Here is a 27,896-nt window from a genome sequence, read left to right as displayed (position 1 = left end):
AGCCTTTTTCTTATTTTATATTTCTTGAACACAAATGTAAAAAACATTTATATTATTTGGAATTCCTATTTAATTTTACTATGATTACTTTTCCTAGTTCTACTTTTGCCTACTGCAATTCCCAACTCCTTGTCATTTTTATCATTATGTACATTAGAGTCATACTGCTACAAATTAGCAACCAAGAGAGCACATTCCATTTTATTCAGCTGCTGATGGATTACATATCATTCTACATCATAAATGTATCTTGCACATGGTAGTCTCTGTCTCTTTATCTCACACCATACCCCTTTGCAGGTATATTTTTTTCCATTACAGTTGACTAAGGAATTGTTCTAATTACCTATTTTTACTGATGCTCACTTAACATTGAATGTTGTGCAATACAAACTCCCTGCTCTTAAATAGTGACTTTGTTTTTGTCTTTTTTTTTTTTTTGGCTTAGTATAGAAAACAAATAATATTTTCTCCTTATGCTATCAGCCTTTAAGTGAGCCCTAATGTGATGCTAGGCAATTCATCAGAGCCATTGAGCTTTTCTGGATGCAGTTTAAGAGGTGACAAAGTTAACAAATATGTGCAACCAACAGAATTTGAAGCAAATATATTGCAATTCATAGTAGATGCTCACCAGAACGAGACTGGACATGATCGTGATGATGATAATGACAATAATTATTATTTACTGAGTACTTATATGCCCAGTACCATTTTTTTAAATAATAGGCTCATATAATACTTGCACTATCATTCTGAGGTAGGTGTTATTTTATTTTCATCTCCATTTTTGAATGAGGGACCTAAATTTAAGAAGATTAAATAATAAAGGTAAACATTTGCTGTGTATGTATTGTGTGACAGATACTATGCTAAGTACTTTACGTTTATACATATCTCAGGTTTTAGTACTTTACATGTATACATATCTCATGTAAACCTAATAACAGCTCCATAAAGTAAATTCCACTTTAATCCCCATTTATCAATGAAGAAATATACACATGCAAAGGGAACTTGCCCAAGATCACACACCTAGTATTAGAGTAAGACTCAAATCCATTTGTGTCTTACTGTTGAAACTTAGCTATTAATGACTTCATAATGCCTTTCTTGATTTGTTTTTTATATGCCAAATTGACTTTGATGTCAACTACAACTGGTTTTGAATCTTGGTTCTTAAATCAAGCAGCTGTCATTTTAATGTCCCTGAGACCCATTTTCTTCTATAAAATTAAATAGCAATAATAGCTACCTTATAGGATTGTTTAAGGTTAAATGTAACACTGATATGCATAACATTTAGCTCAGGGCTTGGTACATACTAAATACTCCATAAAGAATAGTTACTATTATTATTTTTAAGATTTAGAACAAAAATATTTACCTTAATAAATTACTTAAGGTAAATATTAAAGCATGCTCAATACTAGTGCAGAAAATGACAATAATCATATCATAAAAGGAAATACAATTTTAGGAATATAGTAAATTGTCTTACATCTGTATAGTGCTATGGAGTATGTACATTAGTGTTGTACAACTTTTTTCCACTTAATCCTAATTATTTTCCTTGGATTGAGTAAGGCAGTCTGCTCTTCCTCTACCACATGGGTAAAATAGAGGTTCTGATTGATTATCCAAAGCAAAAAAATGACTAGCGGTTGAGCTGGGACTCTTCCAATCAACTCTCTCAATAAAAATCCATAATTCCACCTATATTATGTACAGTGTACAAGAATACACACCACCCTACTAGTTTTATGTACAGTTGAATTTCTAAGTACAAAATCATTTTACATACTTATGTATTAGTTTCACAATATAAAAACTTAATGTGTATACAAATACCAGTTCCCATCAAGAAACAGACTGTGTAGCACTAATACAATTTTACAAACACTCATTCTAAAAGTTATACTCACTGCTACTTAAGAGAATAAATCTGACACTATCATACAGGAAGAAGAAAAATATACATATTTAAAATAGGAGAGGTCTTTGAAAAGAACTATGGTTAGAGGAAGTTGATTTTCTTCCATTCATCTAAGTCAAAGCAATTGAAAATAACTTGCATCTAAAGAGAAAAAAAGATGTATATTAAAAAGCATAAGTGTATTCACTTTTAGGAAATAAGAGCTATCTTCCTTGAACAGACATCTTTATGTGGAATAATAAATCAAAATCAATTAGGTAGATATTTATATTTTAAAACATGATGCTTAGTTTTAGTTTCTGTATGTGCAAATGTTAAGTATTATTCCAGGACACTATTTTAAAAGTTTCAGATGTTTTAAAAATCAAAAATTAAAAAGAGACATGCCGAACTGTGTAAGTTACTTGTTGATTCTGGATATCAGATCTTTGACGCATAGTTTGTGAGGTTGTCACAACTCTGAAAGTTGCCAGTGTACTCCATTGATAGTTTCTTTTGCTGCGCAAAATCTCTTTAGTTTAATTAGGTCACACTTGTCAATTTTTGTTTTTGTTGCAATTGCTGCTGAGGATTTAGTCATAAATCCTTTGCCAAGGCTGATGTCCAGAATGGTATTTTCTAGGTTTTCTTCTAGAACTTTTACAGTTTGAGGTCTTACATATAAATATTTAATCCACCTTGAGTTAATTTTTGTATATGGTGAAAAGTAAAAATCCAATTTCATTCTTCTGCGTGTGGCTAGCCAGTAATCCCAGTACCACTTATTGAATACGGAGTCCTTTCCCATTGCTTTTTACAATTCAAGAAACAAAAACAAATGACCACCTTAAAAAGTGAACCAAAGACATGAGCAGACATGTCTCAAAAGAAGACACATAAGCAGCCAACAAACAGGAAAAAATGCTCAACATCACTAATCATTAGAGAAGTGCAAATCGAAACCACAATCAGACACCATCTCACGCCAGTCAGAATAGCTGTTATTAAAAAGTCAAAAAATAACAGATGCTGGAGAGGTTGCATAGAAAAGGGAATGCTTATACATTGTTGGTGAGAATCTAAATTAGTTCAACCATGGTGAAAAGCAGTTTGGAGATTTCTCAAGGGTCTTAGAACTACCATGTGACACAGGAATCCCATTACTGGGTATATACCTAAAGGAAAATTAACAGTTCTACCAAAAAGATACATGAACTTGCATATTCATTGCAGCACTATCCACAATAGCAAAGACATGCAATCAACATACATGAATTGGATAAAGAAAATGTGGTATATATACACTGTAGAATACTGTACAGCTATCAAAAAGAATAAAATCGTGTCCTTTGCAACTACAAGAATGCAGATGGAGGGCATTATTCTAAGAAAATTAGGAGCAAGAACAAATTACCACATGTTCTCACTTATAAGTGGGAGTCAAACAATGGGGAGTCAAACATGGACATAAAGAAAGGAGTATACACTGGGGACTACTAAAGGGGGTACCAAAAAAGTGAGGGAAGGATGAGAAACTGCCTCTTGGCTACTATGCTCCCTACCCAGGTAATGAGATCATTTGTACGTCAGCATCACGCAATATTACCCATGTAACAAACCTGCACATGTATTCCCTGAATCTAAAATAATAGTTGACCTTATATTTTAAAAAGATATGCTCTTAATCAAACAAAAACAAATGAACAAACATCCTCTCCCACCAGGCTCTGTTAACTAGGAAATATTAACACTTGGCAACTTCTGAATCCCAACACTGACGAAAGGTAGAAAATGGCCATAACACACAAAAACCCAAGTACATTGGTAGTAACTAAAAAGATAAAAAAGAAGTAACGCAAAAATACCTACTAAGTGTGTCATATTCTGCTTTTACTTTTTATTAAGTCAGGCTCATAGAAGATATTCAAAAATCCCACATGACGTTTTCTTTTCATTGCCACCTAATCTTTTCCAAACACATGCCTTTCTGGTACTCACTCTGAGATTAATCAGCCCCTCACTCAGTACCAAAAATGGAGGTCTTTAATAAGAAATTCCTCTACTCTCTCTACTATGTTTCTCTCTCCACTCAAACCTTTTTCCTTCCCTTTTTTTTCAGAATAATTTTATTGATCCCATTCACTCAAACCTCCTCTGGGCTTTTAAAAAACTTTTCTTAGTGTTTTTACATATAATTTTTTATTTTTTCTTGAGTTTCGTGCATCCTAATGTTATGCTCAAATTTCCTTCATGAAAAAAACACGTTTTTACTCCTTCTTAATGCCTTTTCAAGGAACCCTGGGAGCTTGGACACTGTAGCATGATGAAATGATCAAAAGATAATTCTCTAGATATTCTGGACTATGTAATAGTTACTGGTCACTTGATATGTGTTGGGCATTGGGCTACATACTTTCAAGTACTTATTAAATTATCAGAAAACATTATGTATTTCTAATATTTAAGTCTTAGATTGGATTTCTAAATTGAATACATTTTTAATTTGCATTTTTTACGAATGTATACTTGGAAATATTATATATGCTAGTCTAAATACAAGGCTAAATAGGATTAGTATGTCAAAATTTTATTCTGTATCATTTTGATTTTTTCTACCTTAATTGGGCTTAGATAAAAAGTTTGAAATGTCCTTGCAGATAAATGTATAAAATAACTATAAAAACAACGATTACAACAACAAAAATAGTATCCCTGGAGTCCTGAATAAGAAAGAAAGGAAATCTAGAATAAAGCTAATGGATTAATAGAAGACAGATTGATCCAGAAACAAAAAGCCTCCATGAGGTTTAAAATGTATCTGTATTTAAAGAGAAAAACTGAGAGCTAGAAAAATGTCTGATCAGGTAACAGAATGTTGTAGTATAAGACTTTATTCATTGTTCATTTTTGGATTATGACAAAGTTCTAGGTGTGGCCTGGAAGTATATGAAGACACATGTGGCATGAAACTAAAGCTGTTGGAGTTGAAGAGGAGAAACAATTATAAAACATGGGGATTCAGGACGGGTGCAGTGGCTCACGCCTGTAATCCCAGCGCTTTGGGAGGCTGGGGTGGGTGGATCGCCTGAGGTCCGGAGTTCGAGACCAGACTGGCTAATATGGTGAAACCCCATTTCTACTAAAAATACAAAAAATTATCTGGGCGTGGTAGCATTTGCCTGTATTCCCAGCTACTCGGGAGGCTGACGCAGAAGAATTGCTTGAACCCGGGAGGCCGAGGTTGCAGTGAGCTGAGATCATGCCGTTGCACTCCAGCCTGGGCGACAAGAGCGATACTCCATCTCAAAACAAAACAAAACAAAGCATGTGGATTCAATTATTATGAATTCCCAAAGACACTATTATAGCCTAGGATAATGATGGCTCCAAGGACAGCCATGAAGTCAGTGACAAAATCTTTTGGTGAATAACTGAGAGTGATTATAACAATTCAGATTATCTGAATTCAACAGTGTTTTTATCTAAGAATAAAGGATTAATAATTTGGAATGGTAATTATAACAAGGAAAAATATCCTTATTCCTGTTCTTGAAGGTTTCATTCTTACCATCAATGTGTGGTGGCTAGAAAATCAGCATAATTTTTCAGGGACCACAGGGGAGGCCATGTATTCTGTGGAGACTAGGATTTATTTAAGAAAAGAAAATAATGGGCAGAAAGAGTATTCATTGTAGTTAATTGCAGTGGAGATAATTAATAGATTAAAGAGTCCAGACTTGGCAGAGAGGGCAGAAATAGAAGTGTGAGTTAAAGGCATACTGGATACCATTTCAAAGAGAATATATTATTAGACTAGCTTAGCATCTCAAGGTAGTGAGTTGACAGAAACAAGGTGTGTTGACATTGTCTGCTATCAAGATACTTACAGGGACTTTCGGCAAAGGTCCATTCAAACTAGTAATAACACAGCCAGAAGTTTTGCTGCTGTTTGATGGTAAACAATGTTTTTTGCTTGTTGGCCAGTCACACTTATCATTTTGCTTATATTTTCTTTTTTTTTTTTTTTTTTTTTTTTTTGAGACGGAGTCTCGCTCTGTCGCCCAGGCTGGAGTGCAGTGGCGCATCTCGGCTCACTGCAAGCTCCGCCTCCCGGGTTCACGCCATTCTCCTGCCTCAGCCTCTCCGAATAGCTGGGACTACAGGCGCCCGCCACCATGCCCGGCTAATTTTTTTGTATTTTTTAGTAGAGACGGGGTTTCACCGTGGTCTCGATCTCCTGACCTCGTGATCCGCCCGCCTCGACCTCCCAAAGTGCTGGGATTACAAGCGTGAGCCACCGCGCCCGGCCGGCTTATATTTTCACATACAAGTTTTGCTGGAAAGATTGTGAGTTTCCTATTTACTTGTCTTCCAAGGAGAAAGACATTTATTCCAAAAACGAAAAGGGAGCAGAGAACAATGATTAAGTCCCTTAAATAATTTTTTTATCTATACGATATTCTCTATAAAGCAACTCTAAATTATTTTTCAAGTGGAAGTGTATTTTCTTTATTATTTTGATACTTCCATATCTATTTTCCCATATTATTTTCTACTATTTCTGTAAATTACCCAGAAACAGCTTATATTTGTTACTCTAAGCCACATATGATTCTTATTATTGAATATTATCCTTGATCTTTTTCTGATAAAGCTAAATTGAACTGATATGACAAAAAAACGCACCTCTTACTGGAAATATTAATTATTCACAGACAGCATTCCAGTATCATGCACCAAATAAAGAAAAAATATCCCTAATTCTGCACAAGGCAATTTTGGGGAAAACAACATTCACAGTATTAGTCATGTTAATAGTCAGAACTCTGAGCAGTTTTAAAGGACAGACGTTATTCTTCTTTCTCCAATGCTGTTTAATGATTTCTCATAGGCATCCTTATAAGGCCATAGAGGTTAGAGTGGGGCAGACATGGGCTCTTCAGTCAAGCAGTCTTGAGTCAGCTTAACTCACTGATTGGCATTTATTGGTGGTATTCGACTGTTTAATTTCAGAGCCTCCACTGTTAATACTACACTATATTGCCTCTCATAGGATCAACTCACTTGGCGGTGATGAGAAATAAATGAAATATTTATCTTTTCTATGCTTTTCATTTATTTTATAGTATAGGACAATGAAGCAATTTTTTCAGTGTCCTGAAGCTATCAGGTGGTAGAACTGAGATTAAAAACAAATAAGCAAAAACAAAAACAAAGAAAAAACACTGTCTTAACTTCATATCGAGTGCAATGTCTAACATTTTTTCTCATCCTTGAGAACATGTTTTAAAGTATAATTGCTTTACTTAAGAAAAAAAATCAATGAGGTCTATAATCATTCTGTTTTGAGTCCTGGAATTTTTTTTTTCATAGTCGAAGAAACTAGTGATCTTAAGAATGGTATTGTGCTTATACTGCAATCTGATAGTAATTATATGTACATTGCAAATTCATATAATTTTTCTCTATTTTTTGTTTCACATAATTTTAAGTAATATACAGAAATCACAGAGGTACATTATTGCTAAGATATAAAGATCATCTGTTGAAATGATTATTAACGTATTCACATGCTAGCTGATTAAAAATATTTAGTGTAAGTGTATGTATTAGTCAGGGTTCTCTAGAGGGACAGAACTAATGGAATATATATATATATATGAATTTGTTAAGTATTAACTCACACAATCACAAGGTCCCACAATAGCCCATGTGCAGGCCAAGGAGCAAGGAGAGACAGTCCGAGTTCCAAAACTAAAGAATCTGGAGTCCAGTGTTTGAGAGCAGGAAGCATCCAGCACAGGAGAAAGATGTAGGCTGGGAGGTTAGGCCAGTCTCTCTTTTCACATTTTTCTGCGGGCTTATATTCTAGTTGCGTTGGCAGCTGATTAGACTGTGCCCACCCAGATTAAGGGTGGGTCTGCCTTTCCCAGCCCACTGACTCAAATGTTAATCTCCTTTTGCAACACCTTTACAGACTCACCAAAGATTCAGTACTTTGTATCCTTCAATCCATCAAGTTAACACTCAGTATTAACCATCACAAGTCCACCCCTTGTCATCTTGAACCCACACACATCTCCTGATATCAGACATAATCTTCAAATGAAGACAATTAATAAGGTTGTAATTATGCCTACAGTAATACAACTATCCTTCATACAACCAGAAACGCACCAATCCCCAACCCAAATACTATTACATAAAGTTAACAACACATAAATGCTAATATGAAGTCAATAAATCTTATGTCGCATGATAAAGGAGAAAGGAAATAAAAATATTTTTTAGTAAAAGTGTATACTTGCACAGACATGTTTTTAACAAAATGAGGAAATACTCATGACAATTACAGTCCTCATTGCTGCGGCTGGTCATGTGGTCATAGCTGGTATTGATGACTACCTTCTTCTACTACCCATTCTGTATTCCCTTTGCCTTCAACAAGAACCTCAGCAGGTCGTGTTTTTTTTTTTCCTGGTGGAGTGACCCAAACCTTCATTCCTGAAAGGTCTGAGTCATTTGTGGTCCTGCCTGGATTGGACTATTGTAGTTTCCCATTGACCTTAATCACAGGGTGTGGTAATACTAACAGACGCCCTAATGGATCTCCTGTATTCCATGCATACTCTTCCTTACCGCTGTTGTGCAGTAGTAGACTGATTTCATCTTGATAATCTGGTTCAATCACCCCAGCCAAGTAACTCTCTTATTAGCCTGTTGACTTAAAAGTAGGAGAAGCCCAAAGTTTCCAAGTGGCAATCTTAACTTCCAGTTGAATGAAATCGTTGTTGTGTCTCCTGGTGGCAGTGTTTCTCCCTCTGGAACTAAGATCTCTAGGCCAGCAAAATATAATGTCATGGGAACAGGAAGCAAAAATTTTGCCAGTGGATCTCTAGGGGTGTTGGTGAGTGGTGCCACTTCCATTTCCACCCCTTGATTCCTGGACTCGTGAATCTTGGCTATGGGAGAAACAGTACCGTATATCGGCCACTGATTCAGAGCATACACAGCCTTCTGGAGCACTTTGCCCCAGCCCTGCAAAGTATTGTCACCTAGCTACCATTGTGATTGTGACTTCAAAAGGGCATTCCAGCGTTCTGTCAATCCAGCTGCTTCAGGGTGATAGGGAACATGATAAGACCAGTAAATTCCATGAACATGAGCCCACTGCTGCACTTCTTTACCCATAAGTGAGTGCCTTGGTCAAAGGCAATGCTGTGTGAAATACTATGACAGTGGATAAGGCATTCTGTGAGTCCATGGATGGTAGTCCTGGCAGAAGAATTGCGTGCAGGATAGGCAAACCCATATCCAGAGTAAGTGTCTATTCCAGTGAGGACAAACCTCTGCCCTTTCCATGATGGAAAATGTCCAATATAATTAACCTGCCACTAAGTAGCTTACTGATCACCTCAAGGAATAGTGCCATATTGAGGGCTCAGTGTTGGTCTCTCCTGCTGGGAAATTGGGTACTCAGCATTGGTCACAGCCAGATCAGCCTTGGTGAGTCCATGTTGCTGAGCCCATGCATAACCTCCATCCCTGCCACCATGGCCACTTTGTTCATAGGCCCACTGGGCTATGACAGGGTGGCTGGAGAAAGAGGCTGAGTGGTGTCCACAAAACTGATCATCCTTTTCACTTGATTATTAAAATCCTCCTCTGCTGAGGTGACCCCTTGGTGACCACTCACATGGGATACAAATAACTTCACAATTGTTGACCACTCAGAGAGGTCCATTCACATACCTCTTCCCCAAATTTCTTTATCACCAATTCTCCAATCATGCTTCCTCCAAGTTCCTGACCATCCAGCCAAACCATTGGCTGAAGCCTATGAACCAGTATATAATCGCATATCTGGCCATTTCTCCTTCCTTGCACAGTGCAAAACCTGGCGCACTGCTCGAAGTTCTGCCCACTGGGAAGATTTCCCTTCATAGCTGTCCTTCAGGGATGTCCTAGAAAAAGACTGTAGTGCTGCAGCTGTCCACTTTCGGGTGATGCCTTTAGATTGTGAAGAACCTGTGAACCAGGCCCTAGTCTTCTCTTCCTCTGTCAACTGATCACATGGAACACCCCATGTAGCTACCGCTGCAGGCTAGGGAAGAAAAGGCAGAGTGGCAGGAGTGGAGACCTTGGGCATTTCAGCCACTTCCTCTTGTAACTTACTTGTGCCTTCAGGACCTGCTCAAGCCTGATCACGCATATACCGCTTTCATTTGATGATGGAATGCTGATGTGCACAACCAACTTTATGGCTAGATGGGCCAGAAAGCACCCAGTTCATGATAGGCAGTTCAGGTTGCATGGTGACTTGATGACCCATAGTCAAATGTTCAGTTTCCACCAAAGCCCAGTAATGGGCTAAGAGTTGTCTCTTAAAAGGAGAGTAGTTATCTGCAGAAGATGGCAGGGCCTTGCTCCAAAATCCTACAGGCCTCCACCGTGATTCACCTATGAGGGCCTGTCAAAGGCTCCAAACAACATCCCTACCTGCAACTGACACCTCAAACACCATTGGATCTTCTGGGTCATATGGCCCAAGTGGCAGAGCAGCTTGCACAGCAGCCTGAACCTGTTGCACAGCCTTCTCCTGTTCTGGACCCTATTCAAAACTGGCCACCTTTTGGGTCACTTGATAAATGGGCCAGAGTAACACACCCAAATGAGCAATGTGTTGCCTCCAAAATTCAAATAGACCCACTAGGCATTGTGCCTCTTTCTCGATTGTAGGAGGGGCCAAATACAGCAACTTATCATTCACCGTAGAAGGAATACCTTGGCAGGCTCCACACCACTGGACCCCTAGAAATTTCCCTGAGGTAGAAGGTCTCTGAATTTATTTGGATTTATTTCCCATCCTCTGGTATGCAAATGTCTCACCAATAAGTTTAGCATGTTTGCTACTTCTTGCTCACTTTATCCAATCAACATAATGTCATTAATATAATGGACCAGTGTGATATCTTGTGAAAGTGAAAAACTATCAAGGTCTCTCCAAATAAGATTATGACACAAAGCCAGAGAGTTGATACACTCCTGAGGTAGGACAGTAAAGGTATATTGCTGGCCTTGCCAGCTGAAGGCAAATTGCTTCTGCTGAGCCTCATGGACAGGAATGGAGAAAAAGCATTTGCCAAGTTCTTACTCCTTATAACAGTAGGAAATTGAAGCATTGCCAAGGTCATCTCCTGGCCGACTGCCTCTTTTCTATAGTCCCATAAGCGGGGTTCATTGACCTGTCTCCTAGATACAGTTTCCCCAGATTCCAGCTTTTCTTGTTTTCTCTACTTAACAATAACCTAAATTTACACTTTGATAAATATCCTTCAGAAATTGGATTAGGACAGGAATAGGAATTCTGGTACCAGAATACAATTAGCTACTGTATATCTTGAATTCCAAAGAGATATTTACTAAATACAATCAGATAAATATGAGACTCTATTATCATACAGTGGAAATCTCTTGAGTGCCTACTAGGTTACAGGCATATGTTCCTAAAGATGATCTATTCATATTTTAAAGCGTTAATCATCTAAATGTTTCTGCATTGGCTCATCTTCAATTAAATGCATCCTTTACTCTCCATCGAGAGGATACAAATTCTACTCAGTTCTATTTACTTTAGAGATATATTAAAAAGATATGAGGAGGGGGGAAGGATCTCTTTTGAAATTTTGAACTCATGGGCTCACTTCCAACCATATTATTGTCACTTTGTGTCTGCTGAAGAAATTAATACCGTAAAGTTACAGGACTTTTTAAAATGTAATTAATCTGTGAAATGTTCCTGTATAAAAATACATTAACTAATTTCATAAAGTCTATCTGAAAGCTTCATTTTCTGACACCATTCCAAGACTCATTAATAGTGTGCTCTCTTTAGTATATGAAAATGGTACATTGGTGCCTGTAATGCTCAGCATTGTTTGTAGAATATTTTATCCCACATGACCTTATTGGCAGTGAACATCTACTAAATTATTCTTCTCTCTAACTTGACATCTTTTATTTTTAGCATTAACTATTTAACATGCAGTTCAATTGATGTATTTTCAATTTTTGGAAGCATATATGTATATATATATATACAATTACATATAACAATGATATTTATCAAATATCAGTAACACATTTTCATTAGAAAATCATTATGTTCTTTTTTATTTTTGTATTTTATAGTTTTTACAAAACTGAAAGATTTACTAGTATACTAAGATTGTTATAAATGGACAAAGATTCATAAATATTAAAACAACATTACCACTCTGGTTTGCAAGGTAAGGGAAATGTCCTCAAAACAACAATAATAGTAGTAATATTAATAATACAATTTATGTTTTTATTGGTACTTTTCAATTGACAGGTATTTATAAAGACATTTGGAGAGGTATTATCAACATTTTATAGAAAAGGACCCTCATCCTGACTATGCTATGTGAGTACATAAAAAAATTGAATCCAGACATTCCAACTCTGTCGAGTGCATTTTCCACTGTAATGAAAAGACAACAGATGCTGGAGAGGATGTGGAGAAATAGAAACACTTTTACACTGTTGGTGGGAGTGTAAATTAGTTCAACCATTGTGGAAATCAGTGTGGCAATTCCTCAAGGATATAGAACTAGAAATACCATTTAACCCAGTGATCCCATTTCTGGGTATATATACCCAAAGGATTATAAATCATTCTACTATAAAGATCCATGCACACGTATGCTTATTGTGGCACTGTTCACAATAGCAAAGACTTGGAATCAACCCAAATGCCCATCAATGATAGACCGGATAAAGAAAATGTGGCATATATACACCATGGGATACTATGCAGCCATAAAAAAGGATGAGTTATTGTCCTTTGTAGGGACATGGATGAAGCTGGAAACTATCATTCTCAGAAAATTAACACAGAAAAGCAAACACCGCATGTTCTCATTCGTAAGTGGGAGTTGAACAATGAGAACACATGGACACAGGGAGGGGAGCATCACACTCCAGGGCCTGTCAGTGGATGGGGGGCTAGGAGAGGGATAGCATTAGGAGAAATCCAATGTAGATGACGAGTTGATGGGTGCAGTAAACCACCATAGCACTTGTATACCCATGTAAAAAACCTGCATGTTCTGCACATGTACCCCAGAACTTAAAGTATAATAAAAAATTTAAAAAAAAAAAAGAGAGACTCAACCTCTGTCTTGCAACACAGCTAGGATCTGGGTAAACTGGAATTGGAAAGGGTGGACAGGTGGGTGGGTTTCTGGGCAAAAGAGTTGGAACCAGGAAAGAGAAAGCTATGGGAAAAATAATAATAATATTCAAAGTACAAATGATTTTCATTTATTTTAGTAATTTTTACCATAAAGACTCTTACACTGAGGAAATTTGTACTTCAATGACTTCATAGTTAAAAAGTATTATAACTTAGTTCTAAATGTTCGTTAGAAGTACTTTTTACTATCACTATATAATCTTTGTAAATGTCATTTGTGTATAATCTAATAAAGCAGGTTATGTAAAACCAGAGTATTACTTTGCAATGTAATCCATATAAAAACCTTAATTAGAAAGTCATGTAAATTTCCCTGTTACTAATTATCAAAAATTTGCTTCTTTAAAACTCTCAGCTATTCATACTTGCTCTTCCAAAAAAGTCAGATATCTTGGTTTGGGAAAGTTCAGTTACTACTATGGTAACCCAGGACCAGGAAATTTTGTGATTTTTCTTTTTAAACACACCATACATATTATTTATTCACAGCTGCAACTGTAAATATCTAATACCTTCAGCTATTATCAAAAGGGTTTGCAAGGGGAATACTGGAAAAAGTATTTGTGTTTTCTGTTCCTTATTCAACATATATAGCCACCTGATGTCAAGTGACTGAAAATAAATCTGCATAGTATGTTCAATATGAAATTAAGACATGAGTTTGAAATTAAAACACACATGAACATTGTAATTTTAAATTTTGCATTTCAAGTTTGAATGTTAAATTGCTACAACTATAAGTGACTAATCTTTTCATTTGAGAATGGTGCCTAATAACATTTAAAAAACAATACGTAGCTCAATAATATATAACTTATTTGACCAGAAATTACTAGAGAAAAAAAGAATGTATTTTAGTGCATTAAAAAATAGAACATTTTAATCATTTATTTCAATATTTTTACTCATATTTAACAAATATTTTATTGAATAACTTTTATTGAATACAATGCACTAGGGATACAACAAGCAACACAGAAAAATCTACTCTGATAAAGCTTACGTTTCTGAAATAGACACAAGGGAAAAAAAGTCAAATATATGGGAAAATCAAGTAAAAATAAGCATTATGAAGAAAAATAAAGAATGAAAGAAAGAGAGAGCGAGAGATGCATATTGTGTGGCTAGTTAAATATAGTGGTCAGGGAAGACACTATTTATAAAGTGACATTTGAGCACATACCTGAAGAAGGGAGAGAACTAGACAAGGAGCTCTCTGGGGAAAGATTTCAGACAATAAAAGCCAAGGTACAGGGGTGACTGACAAGGAGAGAGTAAGTAAAGGATTTGCGGGAGACAAATTATTGGCTATGATTTTAGTTTGAAATTAACCTGATCTGTGTAATTTTCAGATACAGGTAGTGCACTCCTAATCCAAAAATTCAAAATCTGAAATGCTCCAAAATCTGAAACTTTATGAATATCAACATGGTGCCACAGTGGAAAATGACACACCTTACCAATGTAATAGAACAGTCATAACTGTGTCACATGCACAGAATTATTAAAAATATTATATAAAATTATCTTAAGTCTATGTGTATAAGGTGTATATGAAACAAATGAATATTTGAACTTGGGTCTCATATCTAAGATATCTCATTACATACATGCAAATGCTCAAAATTTTGAAAAATATTTAAGTCTGAAACAATTATTGTCCTAAACATTTTAAATGAGGGATACTCAAACTTTATTTCTGAAAGTCAAAATAAATAATTTGAACAGAAAAGAATCATGGCCTGGTATTAAAACAGTTAGGTGTTAGCCAAAAATAGCAGACTCACCAGAAAATTCTCAAAGCCAAGTTTCACACTGACTGTAGAGATCTCAAGACAATCATGATTTCGGATTTTTACATGTAAGATATGAGTGCTTATGTAACAAACTCCAGTTTGAAATTACTTTCTGGGTTCTAGATAATGTGATCCAAACATTTTTAATACCATGATTCTGTAATATTGAGTAGAGCTTTAATAGATATATATCAATTTATCATGTGTGATCTATATGTTATATACATTTTTATACATGTATTAAGACAATTGGGATAATCAATTATATACAATACATAAAACAAAAATAAAAATAAATATATAAAATACATGATATATTGTATTATATATGTATATATCTATATATATGCAGTATATAGCAAAACAAAAATAGAAATAGCTATTTTAAGTATTCTACATTTCATATATAACTTTTTCACTAAAATATAGCATTAATCACATATTAAAGAGGAAATTCTGTCTGTGCTTCATTTTAAAAAAAAAATTTCAATAAACATGCAATCATAAAGCAATTTAGAAGCCTGACTCTAAATTGTCTCTTTCCATATTTGATTATACTGACTCTCAGAGCTGAAAAGAAAACCACTTCAGAAAATTATAGTTTTGATGAAAGAATTATAAACTAATTCTTTTTAAATTATGGTAAAATAGACATAACAAAATTTACCATCTTAATTATTTTTGAGTGTACATTTCAGTAGCACTGAGTACATTCACATTATTGTGCAACCATTCTCCAGAAGTTTTTTCATCCTGCAAAAACTGAAAGTCTGTACTTATTAAACAACTCCTTTTTTTTCCTAACCAGCCCCTGGCAATTATCATTCTACTCTGTACTTAGAAATTTGACTATTATACATACCTCACATAAATAGAATTATTCAAAATTTGTCTTTTTGTGACTGGCTAATTTGATTTAAGGTAATATTCTCAGGCATCATTCTTTTCATTGCTTTTGCCATCATTGTCTTTCTGTTTAAAGGCTGAATAATATTCCTTCATATACATAGACCACACTGTGTCCACTCACACATGAATGGACATTTGGGTTGTGTCTACCTTTTTGCTATTATGAATTATGCTACTGTAAACATGGGTGTACAAATATCTTCTCAAGAACCTGCTTTCAATTTGGGGAGTATACACCCAGAATAAAAATCTGTAAATTCTATTTTGAATTTTATTTTATTCTATTTTTAATTTTTGAGGAACTACCATATTGTTTTACACTGAAGCTGTAGCATTTTACATTCCTACCAACAGAACACAAGGGCTCCAATTTTTCCACATTCTCACCAACATTTGTTATTTGTATTTATTATTTTTGATAGTAGCCATACTAATGGTGTGAATTGCAATCTCATTACAGTTTTGCTTCGTATCTCCCTAGTATGTGGTGATGTTGAGCATTTTCTCATGTGCTAATTGGTCATTTTGTATATCCTCTTTGAAGAAATGTCTATTCAACTCTTTCACTCATTTAACAAAATATTTTTATTTTTTTAAGAGATGGGGTCTCATTCTATCACCCAGTCTGGAGTGCAGTGGCATGATTACAGCTCACTGCAACCTTGAACCTCTGGGTTCAAGTGACCCTCCCATCTCAGCCTCCGAGGTAGCTAAAACTACTGTGTCACCACATTTGACTATTTACAGAAATTTTTTGTAGATCTTATGTTGCCCAGGCTGGTCTCAAACTCCTGGCCTCAAGTGATCCACACACCTTGGACTCCCAAAGTTTTGGGATTACAGGTATGAGCCATCATGCCTGGCCATACACCCATTTTTCAATCATGTTGTTTGTTTTATGGTTTTTGAACTGTATGAGTTCTTTATATATTCTGGATATTATCCTCTTATCAGATATGTCATTTACAAATATTATCTCTTATTCCAAAGATTGCCTTTTCATTCTTTTGATTTATAAAATTATACTTCAATTATTTAAAGATTTTATTCAAAATTCAGGTTCTTACTTATTCAATTTCCCTGATATCCATCCATTATTTCTTCTCACTAATTGAATTTTGTTGCATTGTAATATTTTTACCAAATGCATTCAAAATCTAATGACACTCTTATTTTGAAAGATTTTTAAACAGGTTGAAAACCTTTTAAGAGTTGTATGTGGACAAAGAACTTCACAAGTGACAGCATTTCTGGAAGAAAATTAAATAATGATAGAAATATTTCCAAATATTTATTTCAAAAATATTCTCTCCATGACATTTGTTTTATCAAAAAATAAAATACCTTATTTTAAAACTTTATCTTAACTTCAAAGGAATTTATTTTATATTTTTTATAGCTGTCTGCTTAATGGTGCCTAGTAATGGCCACTTGAAGGTCTGCAAATTTCTGACACATATTTTGGAAAACAAAATCTCAACTTTATATTTGACAACTCTTAAGAACATTACCAAGAACTATGCAGTGAAGTCCTATGTGCTACAAATACTGCTCAATATAAAAGTATCTCATGAATTTTAAGATCTATATTATTTATGATTATTTGTCTTAAATAAAATGGATTTGATGAAATAAACTTTTAATGCTTTCTGTGGCAAATGATGATGCAGTGCATGCATTTTATATGTTGTATTATATCTATAAGCTTACCACTGTGATATGGTTTGGCTGTGTCCCCATCCAAACCTCATCTTGAATCATAACTCCCACAATTCCCACGTGTTGTAGTAGGAACCCAGTGGGAGGTGACTGAATTATGGGGGAAGGTCTTTCTTCCCCTGTTCTCGTGATAGTGAATGAGTCTTACAAGAGCTGATGGTTTTAAAAATGGGACTTTCCCTACACAAACTCTCTCTTTGCCTGCTGCTATCCATGTAAGACTTGACTTGCTCTTCCTTACCTTCCACCATGATTGTGAGGCCTCTCCAGCCATGTGGAACTGTAAGTGCATTAAATCTCTCTTTCTTTTGTAAATTGCCCAGTCTCGGGTGTGTCAGCAGTGTGAAAACAGACTAATATACACTGTTTTTCTTCTTTGGTTCCCAAGTACAATACCTCATCAATGACAAAAATGGTTAAACTAATATGGCTTTTATTAAAGAAAAAATGTTATTGAGAATATAATTTATGGTACATAGTTTCTTTGCTATTTCAAAAAAAAAGTGACCTTTTTGTATTTCCTCACAGAAGTAGAATCTAGCAAATACTGTATGGTGAGGCATATTAAACACCTGTACTTCCATCCAGTTGTATATATTTGCCATCACAAAAAAGAAATTGATTTCTCAATGATATTTGGATTATATTTCTTACACCATTAAGTAAGAAATTGAAACTATTATTTGGTAGCATATCTAACAACTGAAATAGTTCAGTTACCACACTGGTTAGTGCTTTTCTACCAGAATAAAACACTATCAATAAGTTTAATTACCACCAAATTTTTGGTAATTATAATTAAAACATCTTTTTAAAATAAACTGATAATTATAGAATTCTATATTATTAAAATGTTAATACCATTAATTCAACTTGATAGATTTGTCAACTTATATGGATTATTTTTTTAAAGTACAATTCAGTTAGCTTAGTTAATTTTGACAGTTTTGTCCACTTCTTTGATTCAATTTTGACAAGTTTGTCCATCACAAATTTGCAAAATCTAATGAAAAATTGTGACAATATGATTTCACAAATGAAATTTATTTAAATATTAATGTAAATTTTTTAAGTAAATACAAAGCTATTCTATTAGAATATACGTTTGTTTTTTAAGACTTAGAAGTACTATTTTGGTCTACAGCAACTGTTGAATATCTTTAAAATAGAAAGTGCTAGGGTTTTTTAAAACTCTTTTTCTTATTCAGATTAGGAAAAAGTGATTTATGTAGGATGAACCTAATATATTGAAACATCTATTTTTTAACTACAATATTGTACAATATTTTATAATATTAGATTTGACTGACTATTTAAACCTAACTGAATCCAGTCACTATAAAATCTTTAAACTCTGGTAAAATATTCAACATACCACAGAAAATCAATTCTAATCATGACAATATTTAAGTAGACTTCCATTTTAGAATATTTTTAAATTTACAAAAATGTTGCAGATAGTACACATAGTTCCCACATGCCCTACATGCCCAATTTTCTCAAAGGTTGTTACCTTATATAACCATAGTAAAATTGTCATAACTAAACAACTAATATTGGTATATTACCATCACCTGCATTCCAGAATTCATTCAGATTTCACTGGTTCTTCAACTGATATCTTTTTTCAATTCCAGGATTTAATTTAAGGTACCACATTGAATATTCATTATGCCTTCATAATCTCCTGTGTTCTATGACAGTTCCTCAATCTTTTCTTGTAAAACATGTTTGAAAGCAAACGATCTAGAATTCCCCAATTTGCAGATATATGTTAGTAGTTAGTTAATATCTTTATTTACCAAAGCATTTGAGTCTTGTCAAATCAGCTTATTTCTTCAAACAATGTAGAATTTCCTGCATTGTCTATAGCAAGAAGTAAAACAATTAAAATTTATGCACAAATGTATAAACTTCTAACCTGATATGAGAACAGACATAATTTTCAGATTCAAAAATACGCAAAAAATAGAGTTTGAATCAGGCATGTAAACGAAAAAATCCATTTTTCTGGTGAAAAAATGATGAAAGGGGAAGAAGTAGTCCTAAGGGAGATTATAATTTTAAGATAGGTTTTAGTAAATTCTATGCTTTCCCCCCTCAAGAAATGAATCTAAGAAAGTCAAAGTAAGTTTGCTTTAGAATGGACAAGACTTTTATAAATTTTTATTAGAAATCATTGTTTTTTAAAATAGATCTCTTTCCTGTGTCTTTCTTGATTTGAAAGGAGCAAGCAATCAAAGACAATAATTATAATTTATAAAATTTATCTTGAAGTAATATTTTAAATGGAATTATAGAAATGAGCAGGAAATAATTTTAATTATCACTAAATCTATTTTTTTATTTTATAGATGAATAAATCGAGATCCCAGAAGTCTTAGTGACTTTAAAACTAGGAACACCAAAAAAACTTAGTAAAGGCTTCAGAAAATACTCAGTTTTTTGTTGTTTGTTTGTTTTGTTTTTTATTGACAAGGAAAGACATGGTGCTCTTTATCCTTCTACCAAATGAGTAGCCTTGCAGGTTTTGAAAACACAGAGCTAGAGTAATATAAATTGCCCAAGTTGTTAGGAATAATACTGAAATATGTGTGGGGGCAGAGAACTAGCTGAATATACAAGGAAAGAATACAGATCCACAGAGAACAGGTAGCAATTTATGACAGTTGAGCAATAGACACAGAAATGAGACTTAGCTTAAGTGAACCAAACCACAAGATACGTGTACTCAGCATACCTTCTTTTCTTCAGAATTGGCTTGTTGCAAAATGCGACTCTTGCAGTGATAAAAACGATTTTTGTTTGAACTGTTTGAGAGAAATGATTTACAGATTCACATATTAGAAGTTTGTTACTGTGGAGCTTATATTCTTGCTATTTAATTCAATTTTGGTTGGGTTAATAGGTTGCTGATCATTAAATCCCTTGAGAAAGTCAAAGATGAAAAGATAGAAGAAACATTTCCCAAAGAACACTGTGGAGTCATGCACACTCTTAAAATCAGAACCAGAAGATCTTTCTGAGGCCAGCTCTACCGCTCTTCCAACCAAATGCCTGGATTGGCAAGATGGAAATAAAACAACAGGCTGAGGCAGGAGAATGGCGTGAACCCAGGAGGCGGAGCTTGCAAGTGAGCCGAGATCGCGCCACTGCACTCCAGCCTGGGCGACAGAGCAAGACTCCGTCTCAAAAAAAAAAAAAAAAAAAAAAACAGGCTTGTAATTATTCTGAGATCTTGTTTAACAAAGAGTAAAGCTGGGAAAGAAAAGATGGGGAGAAAAAAGAGAAAGACAGCCAAATACTCCAATTAACCCAAGAGCAAGGGAAGGAAGAGAAAATGAAGAAATTCTAATTTTGGTCTATCCATAAATAGGTGGCATCTCAATTCATTTCAGAAGGGACATTAAACTCTGTACATTCTCTATCCAATTATAAGGACATTTCAGACCAAGGACAAACCTCCCAGGAGGATACCAAAAAATACTTGCTCATGAAAATCAGCAGTTGTTAGTGGGGTGGTGGGGGTGGCAGTGGGTGGAAGAAAAACATGGTGTGTTGCAGAAATAACTCAACACTATTCCTTATCCTGAAGACAAATTAATATTTGGTTTTTGCAAGAATAACTCTATGAAATTGGAACATCTTTGCCGTGTTTGCTTCACAATTTCTCCTTAAGTGTGAGGAATCTACATAAATTATTTAGAATTTTTCTGTACCAGAGATTTGTCTATTCTCACATATTATTTATGTAATAATTTATTTATGTTAGCATAATTGTTTTTATTTAGTTGGATTATAATTCAATACTATTTTATTTATTTTCTTTCACAAATTATTCCAACTTAACCATGGAGAACACTTTCATTTGGCTCCTGGATCTCTTTGACATGCTGGATCATTGTGGAAGTAGAGCACTTGTGTGTGGACATCTTCATTTTCTGTCACTAGAAGATGTCCAGGCCTCTGGTAATTTTGTTGGAGAATGGTATTAGAACCCAAGATCCTGGGGACGATGTATGCCAATTGCTAGTGAAGTCTCATTGTCTCTAGGTGCTTGCAACTGACATATACATATCCATAAATAATTCCATATGAAAATTATATCTAGATTAAGCTAAACATGAGTTCATACTGATTACACCTCTAATCTATTACTACAGGTATAATTCTAGCCTCTTCCTCCTGCTTATCCGTAACCTCCCATTAAACCAGTGAAAAACCTGGCTCCGACTAGCCACTTCATTTACTTAATTGTTTAATTGCAATATGCATATACATTGGTAACAGAAATGTCAACCTGAATCCACATGGAGAACAAATTTTTCAACTAAACTATGCTGATTTTGTAACACTCCATTTATCTCTAAAGTTACTTAGATTAGCACGTTTTCCCCCAACCCTTCAGTGAGCTGTTTCATTCATTTAATACAGTGAGATTATGTCAAATCTTTCATTCCCAACTGGAATCTCTGAATTCCTAAATATACTTTTAAATTTACATACACTAAGGTTTACTTTAGCGCTGTAACGATCTATGGGTTGTGAAAAAAATTACTATTGTTTATACACCGTTATGTATCATGCATAACAGTTTCAACATCGTAATAACAATCCTGTGCTCCCTATATTCAATCTATTCTGCCTTCTGCCTTAAACACCCATCACCTCCGACAGGAGGTACCTCCTGTGTACCATCTATATAGTTTGTCCTTTTCAGAAGGTCATGTATTTGGAGTTATAAAGTATAGCTTTTTCAGACTGGCTTCTTTCACTTAGATATATACATTTGAGATTCATTTCTTTTTGCATCTGGATTCGGCACGTACACTCTTTATATGCCATTAAATATATCCTGATTACTATAGCATTGTATGGATGTACCACAGTTTGTTTATTCACTCACCTACTGAAGTACATCTTGGTTGCTTCAGCTTTAGGAAATTGTAAATAACACTGTTATAAAATGCATGTGTAGGTTTTTGCATGGAAATAAGTTTTCAAATCATATGCATAAATGCATTATGCAATTGTTAAATGTCTTACAAAGTGCCCGTACCATTTTGTGTTTTTACCAGCAATGAATAAAAGTTACTGTTATTTCTCATACTCACCAGTAGTAGATATTCAGTTTTAAGATTTTTGCCATTTTATAGGTATATAGTAATATCTCATTTTCATTTTAATTTACAATTTCCTAATGACAAAACACATTGTGTATTTTTTGTATGCTTATATGACACCTGTATATCTTTTTTGGTGAGATGCCTGATCAGATTTTTTGCTCATTTCTTAATTGGCTCTTCTGATTTTGTATTGTTGATTTTTAAAAGTTATTTGCGTCTTTTGGATACATAGTTTTACATATTTGTGTTTTTCCAAATAATTTCTGATCCAAGTTTTTCACAGAGTAGAAAATTTTAATTTTAATATAATCCAACTTACCAATTATAGAACATCTCAGCCCTGACTCTTTGGATTCATCTATCTTTCCAGATGGAGGGTGCTAGCTCTCCCTACTACAAAGTCATGTATTTAATGGATCCAAGAAAAGTTGTTAATTTTCATTTCATTTACACTATTATTTTCACAAGGACAGGATTGACGGCTTCTAAGCCTCCACATGTTGGAGGTGAAATTGGAAATAAATTTTATGGATTTGTATTTAAAATTGAAAACATTAAAATAAATCTTTTCTGCTATAAGGTGTGGACAAATGAACTGTAGTGAAATATTTTGGACTATAAGATTCTAATAATAATATTGGAAAAAAATTATTTGATATGGCCTGAGTTTTAAAAATGATGGTATAAAACTAGCTTGGTGAGAGCTCCATGGAAAGTATCTTCATAGCCATTCTGGTCTGCTTTCCATGTGGCACTTAATTACCTGCTTTTTTTCATAATGAAATTTTATAATGGATTGTTTGCTGAACATAGCATATATCTGCCCATGGAATTATACCAACAGTGCTGGTACACTCCTTATCCACAATGTTGTTTACATATGTTGATATAAAAAAAGATTAGTATTTGTGCTCATAGCTTTTAAGTCTTCACAAAAAGACAATACTGAAGTGGCACTATAAAATTACATTTTTCCCAGTCTCTAAGAAATTTTATAACTGAATTGTGCCTGAAAAATAAAAAGTTTATGTGTTTATTTACTCAGTATTTATTGAGTAACTTCTGTATGTCAAGACTAGTAAAAATATAAACAGAGGATTTATAAAATTTAATATTAGAGAGAATATATCTATGTCACCAAATTCTTCTAAACAACTATACCTCTAGTTGTCGACAGTGGAGTGAAATAACTAATTACCATCAAGGGGATGTTATGAGTAATGCTTAATAGAAAAATTATTCTGAAAATAATTTAATATTATTATATATGTAGAGAGAGAGACAGAGTTCAGATAATCATCTAATATTTGGACAAACTGGGACACTTTGGATGGTGAAAAGGTTCGTCTTTTAATAATTATTGTGATACAACAGGCGTAACCAGAGAATATCCTAGTAAATTGGGATGTTTTGTCATTCTACATATAGGAAACACCATATTTCCTTTCTTAATCTTAATCTTTAAGGGGGGAAAGCATAGAATTTACTAAAACTTAATCTTAATCTTTCTTAATCTTAATCTTTAAGACTGTGCATGACTCTACAGTGTCCTTTGGTCATTGTATTAGAATAATGAGAGAAATAGCAGCAATAGGAGATATATTCTCATTTAAACAGTTTTTGGTACATATTAAAAACTGAGTAGATGCTTATTCAATAAATAAATAGAGAATAATTACTCCTGTAATCCCAGCACTTTGGGAGGCCGAAGCAGGTGGATCACCTGAGCTCAGGAGTTCAAGACCATCCTGGGCAACTTGGTGAAACCCCGTCTCTACTAAAATACAAAAAATTAGCTGGGTGTGGTGGTGTGGCCCTGTAGTCCCAGCTACTTGGGAGGCTGAGGCACAAGAATCACTTGAGCCTGGGAGACAGAGGTGGCAATGAGCTGGGATCATACCACTGCACTCCAGCTTGGGCTCCAGAGTGAGATTCTGTCCCCCCCAAAAAAAAAAATCAGTTAAAAAAGGTGTTATTTGTGAATAGGTATTAGATATTAATGAATAAAATGTATTGCTACTCTAAATATTTCAGCTAGGTAAATAATTTTAACCACCTCACTAAGGAATCAGGCTGAGTTTCACAACATTTCTTTCTTAAATTCTTTTTTACCCTTAGTAAACAAGCTAATGTGGAGAAAAAATGATGTAAAGTAGGAAATTACGTGGAAAATGGTCTGAATAGTTAACAACTAGAATAACACTCCCAGTAGAGATGTCAATATCACTTGCCTTTCACGTTAAAATTTAGATAAACCATAGTCAAGAAGCTAGCATATTGCATGGAATACAAGTGTCATCAACTATAAGCTTCAACCTACTTCATGCAAGAGTAGGAAGGAAGAAATACTGACTAGTATACAATGATGTTTTCATGTGTTTTTTACATTTTATTTTATCGAAAGAGTTTTTAGTTGTTAAAACTACTGTGATAGTTTCTAAGATTGTGTATCATTTTTATGTATGCACAAAGAAGAAAATAAGAGCAAAATAAATTTGTTAATTTATTCCTAGGTTGTCTTTGTATCCAACAGTAATTTTTATGAATCTATTTTTTTGTTTGCTTTTTTCTTTTTCCTTTTTTATTTTCTTGCCTCAGCCTCCTGAGTGCCGGGATTACAAGTGCATGCCATCACGCCCAGCTAATTTTTGTATTTTTAGTAGAGATGGGGTTTCACCATGTTGGTCAGGCTGGTCTCGAACGCCTGACTTTGTGACCTGCCTGCCTTGGCCTCCCAAAGTGCTGGGATTATAGGCATAAGCCACCATGCACGGCCTCTGAATCTATTTTTGGTGGAAAATTATCACTAAATTACAACACATAACATTGGTTACTGTGCCATCAAGAGCGTTAGTGATACAGTATTTCTTAAGGGTGCTCTTCTCTTGTCTCCAATATTTTCTTCCAAGCCACCAATAGCTATTCTGTACTTTTTTTTCTTTTTCTTTTTTTTTTTTTTGAGATGGAGTCTTGCTCTGTTGTCCAGGCTGAAGTACAATGGCGTGAGCTCGACTCACTGCAACCTCTGCCTCCCACATTCCAGCAATTCTTCTGCCTCAGCCTCCTGAGTAGCTGGCATGAGTCACCACGCTCAGTTAATTTTTGTATTTTTTAGTAGAGATAGGGTTTCACCATGTTGGCCAGGCTGGTCTTGAATCTTGTGATTCACCTGCCTCAGCCTCCCAAAGTGCTGGGATTACAGGCGTGAGCCACCACGCCTGGACTTCTATACATTTTTAATGCTAGTATATTTATGATCTATTGAAGATCTCAATTGAAGCTTCTCATACCAGGGTTCTCATTCCTTTCTCAAATAGACTTAAATAGTTTGTTGACTGACATAATGAGGCTCCAATTTTCCAATTATGTCACCAAGTACAACAAACAAGTTATTACACATGTAGGAAATGGCAAAAAAAATTCCAAGACAACTACAGCAGTGATTTTTCATCTATTTTAAAACATGTCTCAATTTCAGAGATATTTAAATATTAAATGTTTATGTTGGTGAATGTGTCTACATACATTAATATGTGAGTTATATATGTATATATACATATACACCTGCATACTTTTTGTATTTTCCTTTAATGCAATGATATATACAGTAAATGAAGTAAAACACTATAAATCTCTGCAATTATGTTCGTCTTCAATACCAGAAAAGCTCTAATTCACTGTATAGGTATGAATGATTGGTTTCAAAAGTAGGATATCTATTGATTAATTTCAAATTCATGTGTTTATCTAAAAAGCAATATTTAGAGGGGAAAAGCACCCTTAAAATATTCCTAAAATATATTTAAAAGCATGTTGCATTTTAGATTATCCAGAGGAAAGCTCAGGTATTGTGTTACTTGTTTAGTTATGTACCATAATAAAACTGATTTTAATACAATCTTATTACAAAGAGAAAAAATATCCCATTTTGCAGCATTGGCTTTCTATTTCCTATCTACTGGGCCACATGAAACTTGGGTGCCTGTAAAGGCAGGATAATAACTAATCCTCTCTGGTGTTTAGCTTCACTTAATCCTTTCTGGTACTTATCCTATTAACATTTTTTTTTCCTCTTGTATTTAAATGCCAGTGCAGAGTACTCAAATTACTAGCATTTATTTCTGTGCTTCTGAATTTCCCAGTTAGAGAAAGTACCTTCAGAAATGTTAGACTAAATATATGCATTTATCTGAGTCTATATTCATTTTCAAGTGCTTATTCTAGTTTAATGACTTTTAGCTTGGATATTTTTAAGCTACTAGTTTATGTTTACCATTATTTTCTAACTAAAATTCATCTGCAAGGTAATGTAAGCTCTTTAACTGGAGTTTCAAAATTTTTTTATAAAACTTTTGCATACTTTTCAATTTTAGTTAAAATCCCATTTGAGGTACATGAATACTTACAACATATTACTGGGCATTTATAATATCAAAGGATGCAAAACAATAAATCTTATCTTTTGAAGAACTGTAGTAGTCAGACAAGGCTAAATATGCTGCACTAACTAGCAAGAACAAAATCACATTGGTTTGGAAAAATATAAGCTTATTTCTCACTCAATACTCATCTCCGTTACAGGTTGCCAGAAGAGTCTGTTTCAGATGGAATTGTACATCCAGATTACCAAGGCAAAAGAAATAGAATGCGGCAAATCATGCCTAGTTTTTTGAACTTTGGTCTTTAAGTATCACATTTTACTCCCTTCTCCTCTCCTCTGGCAAAGCACGTCATGCCACAGTAAATAATTGCAACATGGTTGAGGAAGTAGAGTTATATTATGTGCCAGAAAGGGAAAAGGGAATATTTGTAATTAGCCAAAATGACTACTACATTCACATTAATGAAGCTTCCTTTAAAGGAACAGAGTAACAATAATATAAAATCAAAATGTTAAGGTACCAATATGTTTATCTTTCTTTGGCAAAAAAAGGAAATATAATGTATATACAATGTTGTTAGTTTATATACAGTGAGGAAATGATTACATAAGTGTATGTGTTTTGATTGTGACTGTGCATTTTTATGTCATTTAATTTGGTACTTCAACAAACATGTATAAATATCTTTGTTCTCTTTCAGTGTTGTGATTCAGGAAGCTCAGATCAGAAAATTTAAGTAAAGTTTTGTAAGTTACACAACTACTAAGTCAA

At 34.3% G+C, this 27,896-nt stretch overlaps 1 long non-coding RNA gene across 1 annotated transcript; it reads left to right on the top strand.

The window, feature by feature from the left end:
- Positions 1-9,082: 9,082 nt before the first annotated feature.
- Positions 9,083-27,644, top strand: LOC129465022 (uncharacterized). Its single transcript, XR_008651829.1, has 3 exons — positions 9,083-9,234; positions 12,291-12,362; positions 27,325-27,644. It is a non-coding gene; the product is annotated as an uncharacterized lncRNA (long non-coding RNA).
- The last annotated feature ends 252 nt before the right edge of the window (positions 27,645-27,896 follow it).

Source organism: Symphalangus syndactylus, chromosome 16 (assembly GCF_028878055.3).
Source record: "Symphalangus syndactylus isolate Jambi chromosome 16, NHGRI_mSymSyn1-v2.1_pri, whole genome shotgun sequence".
In the NCBI taxonomy this organism is placed as follows: Eukaryota; Metazoa; Chordata; class Mammalia; order Primates; family Hylobatidae; genus Symphalangus; species Symphalangus syndactylus.
This window is presented reverse-complemented; position numbering and strand designations above follow the sequence as displayed.